This window comes from Mycteria americana, chromosome 2 (assembly GCF_035582795.1).
Source record: "Mycteria americana isolate JAX WOST 10 ecotype Jacksonville Zoo and Gardens chromosome 2, USCA_MyAme_1.0, whole genome shotgun sequence".
Lineage (NCBI taxonomy): Eukaryota > Metazoa > Chordata > Aves > Ciconiiformes > Ciconiidae > Mycteria > Mycteria americana.
In genome coordinates this window covers 59,139,213-59,148,721 of record NC_134366.1, presented here as the reverse complement: position 1 = coordinate 59,148,721, position 9,509 = coordinate 59,139,213, and the positions used below count along the sequence as shown (strand labels likewise).

The following is a 9,509-nucleotide window of genomic DNA, read 5'->3' as shown; positions in this document are numbered from 1 at the left end:
AAGGCCAAAGCGCAAAAGCACACCATCAGAAAGTAGATCAGGAAGTTTTAAAGCACACCTGGGCTGCCGGAGAGTCTGCGGCTCCTAGATGTTTGGCACGGGTGAAAAGAGGACGCTGTGCAGCCGCAGGTTTCCTTTGCCATCTGGAAGGCGACAGTGTGAAGGCGATCCGCTCCCCCCGGGGCCTCCCAAGTGATAAAAGAAGTTGTGCCGGGCCCATACCCCTTATTGACGGGCTGTGGCGCCTGGGGCGGGGACGGAGGGGGATGTTCGGGAAACGCCCACTGCTCCTCTGTTGCTCTCGGCGGGGCCTGGGACGGGCCAGCGCTCGGCAGCTTGGACCAGAGAGGCGAGATTTCCTCCCGGACGGGGGTATGCGGGCGAGCTTGGGCTTGGCTCCGGAAGCGGGGCCAAGAGCAGGGGCAAAGACGGGCTGTTCCGGAGCAGGAGCCCGGCTAGGGCGGCCCTGTGCCTCGCCCCGCGGCGTCCCCGGCACGCCTCGCTCGGGGCGTTCCTGCCGGCCTCCTCCTCCCGCCGGGTGGCGGTACCGTGGCGGAGCCGCTCCGTCTGTGCCGCCGAGGGGGGCGCGGAATCGGTCGCGTCCAGCCTCCGGGCACCCAGCAGAAGCCGCCTGCTGTGGGAACCGCTGGTCTCCGACCTCGCACCGCCTGGCCAGCCTGGTGCTGGGGGCTCGGTGCTGGGGGCTTTCTTACCCAGAGCCCCGCTCGGTCTCCTCCTTCCCGCCCGCTGAGTCTCTCCGGTTTCTTCCAGAAAGGGGCAGAAAGGGTTGGGATCAACAACAAGTCTTAGAAAAAAGCGGTGTTCCGGCAGGCCGGGTTTCAGACCTGCAAACCTGTGTTACAGAAAGGGGCGGCAGGGCTCACACCGCCCTTCTGTTGGGCAAGCGGTTTTAGCTGTTCCCCTCGACGGTGATCTCCAGGGGCTTTTCAAAGATCAGCGGCTTGTTCGAGCCGGGCTTCTTGTAATCGTGCTAGTTCAGACAGTTGTGTTCACACCGAATTGTTAGGCTGTCTCCGCTTCTCCTTTCACTGGCACGAACATCACTGATAGCTACGGTTTCATGTGAAATATTTAGGAAGCTGTTATTTGCACTGCGATACCAAGGCCTTTTGTATGGGAAATATCTGGGAAAAAAAGCTCTAATTATTATTATTTTTCTGCAAGTATTTTACCAGTGAACAGGAAAACATGTTGCCGCTGCTTTTTTTGTGTCACTCACCCCCCCCACCGCCCCTCCCCCCCTTAGTTATTTCAGGGTATACCAGCGCACTTTTTCCCCCCATGCTCCAAGTGCTTGATGCAGAAATGTGTTCCAACGATAATATTCAAATATAGCCACATACTATGATTATGATGCCACATAGACACACAAACAATGTCACCTCCGATCTTTATTCTGCCGTCATTTTAGAAAGCAAAGTTCTCTTCATACGACAAGCCCCTGAACTGTATACTTTGGGGAATTAGCATCCTGTGTTCTACAAAAACCATTACTCACCAACTGTTAGTTAATACCATTAACTTCTTCTCCCCTTAGAATGATAGAATCATTTCTGTTGGAAAAGACCTTTAAGATCATAGAGTCCAACTGTTAACCTAACACTGCCAAGTTCACCACTAAATCATGTCCCTAAGCACCTCATCCAAACGTCTTTTAAATACCTCCAGGGATGGCGACTCAACCACTTCCCTGGGCAGCCTGTTCCAATGCTTGATAACCCTTTCAGTGAAGAAATATTTCCTAATATCCAATGTAAACCTCCCCTGGCACAACTTGAGGCCATTTTCTCTCGTCCCATCACTTGTTACTTTGGAAAAGAGACTGACACCCACCTCACTACAGCCTCCTTTCAGGTAGTTGTAAGAGAGCGATAAGGTCTCCCCTCAGCCTCCTTTTCTCCAGGCTAAACAACCCCCGTTCCCTCAGCCGCTCCTGGTAAGACTTGTGTTCTAGACCCTTCACCAGCTTCGTTGCTCTTCTTTGGACACCTTTCCTCATGTTTCATGTACAGATACAAGGCTATTAGTTCTCATGTTTAACCTATGAAAACAAGAAATGCCACATCTTGTTTTTTCTATGTTCTATAAACTAGCTATTTTCCTTTTTAATCTCTTTTCCCCTTTGGCAGATGATCCAGTCTTTCCATCTCATGCCCACAGGTTTGAGTAGATCAGACCTACCTCTTTTGAAGCTGCAGACCACACACCTTCAACCAGTATAAATAGATAATATATATTTAAGTAGCAGACCAGGATGTTAATAATTTACTCAGCGCTCATTAAAACACCACAGCTCCTTCTGACACACAAGACTTTTCTGCACTGCAAGAATTCCTTCTCTCCCTGAAGCTTTTGCATTGCACAGTTCATTCTAGACTCTCCTTGTCTTGCTGAGACTTCATTGCTGAGCAATGAAGCTTTAATGGTCATGGTGTAGTCTAACAGTGTAGTCTAACAGGAGCTGGTGGAAGGCCAGGGCTTACGTAAAGCTGATAAGGGGGATTCAGACTGGAACGCGGAACGTCTAAACAAGAATTACTGTCCTTGGGAGAGAAGCACATCCTGGAGAAATATGCAAGTTAATTAAGATGTTTGGGGAACCATCTGCAACAACTAGTAGAAGTGTGATAAGAAGCTCCCTCACGTGAACTATCCTCATTATAATACTAAAAGTCACACCCCTCAAGCTGGAGACCCCGGCCCAAGCAGAAACCCCTCACCTTTGAGCGTGTGCAGAATATTAAAGTAGCACTGTAGCTTTAAGTTGAAATAAGAGAAATGTAGACCAATAGAAAACTGCTTTTTGTAATTACTTATGCATATGCATAACTAGACTGTATAAATGCTGTACCTGTATGACCGAACTGTGTGCTAGCTTTGTGGAGCTACCACCTAGCACCCATCTCTGTGCAGACATGAAATAAAAATACCTCTGCCCTGTGTGTATATTGGCGTCTCGCACACCGGGTAAATGACCTCACACTTGAATGGCACTTCATTCTGTATTCTGGTGATGCAATCATAAGGCAATCACTTCCTGCCCCCTTTTGCCCCCTTTCTCATTTGGATTTTTCAGTTTTTCTTTTTAAAGCCTCATTCCAGGTACCAAGTAATAAGGGATGCTATGTATGTGAGTGCCTTCATTCAAGTTATCTATGTTTTAAGCACCTTTTATTTTTAGTGACTTCTAATTACTTGGAAGGTGCCTATAGAATACACTTTTAAAAACAGTCTTAGGTTTGAACTGTTAAATTACAGCTGAGCTTAAAGGTTTAGTATATACAGATTAATTCAAAGGACTAAGCAAAACCTGCAAGAATTTATGGATTTTGTATTGCAAAACTAGTTATCACTACTTTCTGCACAGTTTATTGTACCATTCCGTTACAAATACACTGCTAAAAAGCCAAGAGAATTCTTAGAGAAATTGGAAAACTGATTACTTATGGGCAGGATCTCTCTTCCCTCAGTTTCTAAAATGCAGATCTCCATTTCAAGGAGGTTAATTCTATGAAATTTGGAAGGTTAGAAGATTTTAGATACTAGTCATCACTGAGTGTACTTTAGCGATCTACTTCTTCAAATTAGCATACAAAAACTTACGCACAATTGTCAGTTTTATTGTTTCGGTTTCGCAGTAAATCTAGTAGTTTTAGCTTAAACCAATCTTGCCAGCCTGTTATAAAAAACTTAATGACGACAACAACAACAAAACTTTTGTGATGGAGTTATTCCTTTAAGTCTTTAGCCATGTTTCTTTTATTACTAAAGAAATGTTACATTTGTAAAATGAAAGCTCCTTCTCCATGGTCTGAGTGTGCTGCTTTGGTGTGCCCATAATGTTCAGTGACTGAGAGACAAATGGGTATGATCTGAATAACCTGAAACACTATCTCAAGTGCTTTGAAGTAATCACAAGTGGTAAGTAGTGGCAAAAGTGTGAAAGACAGAACAGAGATGTCCATATTGTGAAAAGTCAGGTTAATGGAATGAGACACCAGGCTAGGAACTGTAAGAAGTAATTATATATTACTCATTCTGTTCCTTAGTATGGACTTAATTTTAGTATATCTTAGTATATCTTTAGTATATCTTAATTTTAGTATAAAAGTTATCTTCCATGTGCTGGTTTGCAATCAGCTTTTTTAAAACTTACAAAGAAAGTTACTTCTTACATGATAATGTGCCTTTGGTTCCTGAACAGTAATGTTGAATCCTGTTTTCCACAACAGGTTTAACTTTGTTGCTGAATTCTTTAAAAAAATATTATAAACAGGATAAATAGTCCAAAAGAACACATTTTATTTTCCTTCTTTAAAAAGTAGGACTTCATAGTCTAATTTGATGTAATTTTTTTTAATGAGTCTATATTGTGATACAAATCTGTTTCTGCTCCATTGTAGTTGGCACTTAAAGAGGCCGTTACGTGTTTGGTACATGTCTTTTATGTCATAAAATAGTAAAAACTTTAATGAAGAGTGAAATTTAGCTGTCCCTGACGAGATGGAAATGTGATACATGTCAACATAATGTTACATAGTTTAAACAGTTTGAAAGTGCTGTTACCTTTGCACTTAGGTATGCAAGCAGAGGAAACGAGTCTTATGTGCAAATAGTGTTTGTTGAGACTGCAGAGGAGGACTGACAGATCAATTTTAGAATAACTAAATTTTCAGTGGTGGATTCCAGATGTGATACAGTTATTTTCTTTCTCTGTTCTAACATCAAGCTTCTAGCTGAAAGATGTAAAATAAATCTGATTAGCTTTGGTGCCTTCACATAAGAGAAAGGAAAAAAATTTAACTAATGTATAGCCAAATTGGTCAGATTATAGACTGGATAACTGGATTATAAGGCTGGACGAACTTCTCAGCTGAAAGTTCGTGATGTATTAATAGTACAAAGTCCAACTTGCTACCACTTACTAGTTGGTGTCCCTCAAGGGTTGATACTGGGACGAGTACTGTTCAACATCTTTATTAACAACCTGGACACTGAGACTGAGAGTACCTTCAGCAAGTGCACAGATGATAGCAAATTGACAAGGTGTGGTTGATACAGACGAGGACAGGGCTGCTATTCAGAGGGCCCTGGACAGGCTGGGAAGTGGGCTGGCAGGAGGAGACCTCATTAAATTCTGTATAGGCATGTTACAGAATCCTGCATCTGGAATGGAATAACCCCATGCAACTGTACAGTCTGGGCACTGACTGGGTAGAAAGAAGCTTTGAAGAAAGGTCTGAGGGATTCTGATGAACCCAGGGTTGACTGTGAGTCAGCAGTGTGCCCGTGCAGCAGAGAAGGCCGGCACCCACCAGCCTGGGGGAAGTGGTTCTTCCCTTCTGTTTGACACTTGTGAGACTTGTGTGACACTGGAGTACAGGTCCAGTTCTGTGCTCCTTAGTACAAGAAAGACACTGACAAACTGGGGTGAGATCATGGTGGACCACAAAGATTTTAGGGGGCTGGAGCACACAACCCATTAGGGTAAGATGAGAATTGGATTTGTTCAGCCATAAGAAGAGAAGGTGAAAGGCTGATCTTATATTTGTCTACAGCTATCTGACAGGAGAGTGTTGAGAAGACGGACCCAGACTCTTCTTGGAGCTGCACAGTGATAGGACAAGATGCAATAGGCACGAATTTGAACATGGAAAAATTGGAATATGTTACTCAGAGATGTTGGGGAGTATCCATCCTTGGAAATAATGTAGAACTTGATAAGCCAAGGCCCTGAAGAACCTGATCTAATTGGTCTAGTTTTGAGCAGGGAGTTGGAGGTACTTTCCAACCTCAGTTATTCTGTGAGTAGCTGGAAAACTGGTGTAAATAAGACATTAAGTAACATAAGTACTATTTGAATTCAGCATTAAGCAGCTGAAATGCCAGAGGAGGATTCTGGAGTTTATGTGAAGAAGTCCCATCTGGAATGTGTTGTGGCATAAAGAATTTGTGATCCTGTATTGCAGCTATGACTGATCTTTCTTTGAGGCCAAAATGCTAATTCTTGGATCAAAATACTCTAAAACAGTAGGAAAGCAGATGGTATTCCCTCAACTATGGCCAGAGTACCTGCTGCCAAGAAATGTTCTTTCTAATTTTCAGGGAAGATGGCATCTGTGATAGTCTCAGCTCTACTTCTGAGGTACCTATTCCATTTTGGAGTTCAGTGCATTTATCCGTATATCAGAAGGGAAACAAAACCAGCAACCCTGAAATCCCAGAAAAACCTAGGCAGATTCCATATCCTATGTGTTATGAGGTGAAACTGTGCCTGTTCTCATATGTAGGAGAACTTCTTACAATCCACACCTGGCAGAGAAGCTTCAGAAAGTTTATTTCAGCAATCCAGAAGAACTGACACAGTCATATGCAATGTCAGAATGTTTGTTTGATCTCAGAACTCCTATGGCTCAACTAGACTGTTCATAAGCTGCATCTTGTTGTACCTGTCCTCATGTTTTTGTCACAGGCCTTCCTCAGTGGGCGCTTGTAATAAAACACTGTGCAAAAACCAGCCTGGATTATGTATAGAGAAGCTACTAAGCTATAGAGAAATGAAAACTGATGCTGCTTAAGGTGTTAGCTGCCCCTCAGGCTACTGATCACCAGTTAAACGAGAGAGCCTGCAGGCATGTATAGCTGTACTGTAAATGAGCAACATTATTTGCTGTATGACACACAGCAAGAATCACACCAGGCAGTTACGCTTCTTAGGGACAGGAGGATGAGGGGGAAAAAAGTTGTTTTGTTTTTTTTTTCTAACATCTGTTCAGCTTGTATTTTTCAGGAAAATATCATAATAGAATGGCAAAACAAACAATACAGATCGAGTCATTTTTTGATCAAACAACCAAATGCTTTCTAATGCTTCCCAGTATGGGGACAGCATAGCGGGTCTTTTTTACTGTGAGTTGTGTGTGGATTCAGTATAGGGTTTTATTGCTACAGGTACTCCTTAGAAATCACAATCTCTTTGAGAGACAAAGTGCTAATGCTGAAAACATTTTTAAATATAAATGTGTGTTTTCACAGGACAACATGCTGTGAAATGGGGGGAATAACTTGTCTGTGAGGAGAAGTGCTGCCTCTTTATTGATGTGGACTCAAGACTGCTCCATCTAAGATGTTAAGTTCCATCTTCCTGAGTTTTTTTTGTGTCCCCAGTATAGGAAATACCTACAAAGTGAAAGCCTTACTGAGAAAGTGTTTAAACTTGGTCTAAGTCAGTCTGTTTTGCAAAGTATTTATAAAATGCCTGCCTACCACTACAGATGGAAGTTTACAGAGGTCTATTCAGTGGCTCACACAGAGCTCAGACATTCTGCTTGGGATGGTGTAAAATGGTGAAAGGTCTGTAGTCTGGCAGGGTCACAACCATTGAACCATCAAAGGATTTGGGAAATGGGTTGATACCTTATGAATACTGATATATTTCAGTATTGTGCAGGTCCTCCCCTATTGCTTCCTGCCCTCTTGTCTGTTGTTTTTTTGGTGAATTCTCCTGGGATTTCCCACTGAACTATTCTCTGTTTGAGGCAGGTTATTCTTGTGCCCAATCTAGTAAGTGGCCTGAAATTGCTCCCTACCATCTCAGAGAATGGAGTCACAATTGCTGGTTATTGTCAGATATTTTTTCTGAGAACAGAATGACAGGTGTTTACCAAGGAAGAAGTCTATAGACTCTAACAGCTGCCTTGTTTTCAGGGAGACCCAGACTTTTTCTTTGAGGTGCTGAGTGTTGAGGAACTGGACCATCACATTACTAGATCATCCCAGAGTGGGAGTGAAGCTGCATTAGCAGCAGTGGTTTGTTTAGTGCCGCTTTTCTGCTGCCAGGTGTTGACCAGGTGGTGGTATTGTCATGGCTGTCGTCCATTTCTGAAGTAAAAGAGGTCACCACTGTTTTTTGGCTGACTTTGTTAATTTTAGGGAGAAAATAAATCATGGCTGCAGGTAGGCAGGAGGCTGTTTGGCTTAGTAAGCCTTCTCTCAGGTGGGAAGTTGGTGAAAGAGCTAAAGGAAGTTGTGTCAGTTTCATAGATAGGTGAAAAGGACACAAAGGCACCAGGAGAAAACATAGTTCTATGTTTTTATCTTCTCTGTAGGATCTGACTTCAGGGAATGACACCGGAGATGTCAAAGTCTAGCAAGTTGTACTTACGTCTTCTGCTCAGAAAGAGCATCTTAAGCTTTAAGCCTGAACTGCACCACTGAACTCTGCAGTTACTAATTCTGATTCTACAGCCTTAGTAGGAGTGAGCTTTTATGAGCAACGTAGGTCAGGGCTGTTGTCAAATTCTGAAAAGAACTGGATGTTGGAATGGGGTTGTATCCTCTGTCTTCCTTCCACCTACCTCTGCCCATCTGCAATTAATATATTAGTCTCTTTCAGAATGTGCTTGTTTTGGCTGGGATAGAGTTAATTTTGTTCATAGCAGCTAGTATGGGGCCATGTTGTGGATTTGTGCTGAAAACAGTGTTGATAACACAGGGATGTTTTCGTTACTGCTGAGCAGTGCTTACACAGAGTCAAGGCCTTCTCTGCTTCTCACACCACCCCACCAGCGAGTAGGCTGGGGGTGCACAAGAAGTTGGGAGGGGACACAGCTGGGACAGCTGACCCAAACTGGCCAAAGGGCTATTCCATGCCAGATGACATTATGCTCAGCATATAAAGCTGGGGGAAGAAGAAGGAATGGGGGGATGTTTGGAGTGATGGTGTTTGTCTTCCCAAGTAACTGTTATGCGTGATGGAGCCCTGCCTTCCTGGAGATGGCTGAACACCTGCCTGCTGATGGGAACTAATGAATGAAGAAGAAGGAATGGGGGGATGTTTGGAGTGATGGTGTTTGTCTTCCCAAGTAACTGTTATGCGTGATGGAGCCCTGCCTTCCTGGAGATGGCTGAACACCTGCCTGCTGATGGGAACTAATGAATGAATTCCTTGTTTTGCTTTGCTTGTGTGCGCAGCTTTTGCTTTACCTATTAAACTGTCTTTATCTCAACCCACAAGTTTTCTCACTTTCACTCTTCAGATTGTTTCCCCCATCCCACCGGGGAGGAAGGGTGAGCAAGTGGCTGTGTGGTGCTTAGTTGCTGTCTGGGGTTAAACCACGACACAGAAGTGCAGTCTTTCAGAAGTGCAGACCTTCATTAGTATCACAGGGAAGGCGTTGAAGTGACTATTTACATGGCTACTGACTGTGGTGCAGAGTGTGGATCTCTGCTTTATTACCAGGTTTTGACTGAAACCAGCACCTAATGTTGATGCTCGGTAGTCTGCCAGAGAAACACACTTGGTATCACTCATAAATGCCTGAAAAGATTTGGATCCTTCTGATTAAGAAGCGTAATTTAGTGGGATTGATGGATGGGTCACTAAATGGAAACAACATTCTCTAACAAGAAGCTATTCAAAGTCTGTTGTCTTCCACACTCAATAATCTATTTCTGTTCTTGATAGAATTTCAAGCATCTGATGCACA

General features: G+C 43.5%; 1 long non-coding RNA gene across 2 annotated transcripts in view; it reads left to right on the top strand.

Annotated features, from left to right (window-relative positions):
* The first annotated feature begins 314 nt into the window (after positions 1–314).
* The window catches only part of LOC142406661 (uncharacterized), a 48,151-nt gene continuing 38,956 nt past the window's right edge, over positions 315–9,509 (top strand). For both annotated transcript variants that reach the window (XR_012774652.1, XR_012774651.1), the window contains exon 1: positions 315–680. This is a non-coding gene — a long non-coding RNA (uncharacterized LOC142406661). The remainder of the gene's footprint in view (positions 681–9,509) is intronic.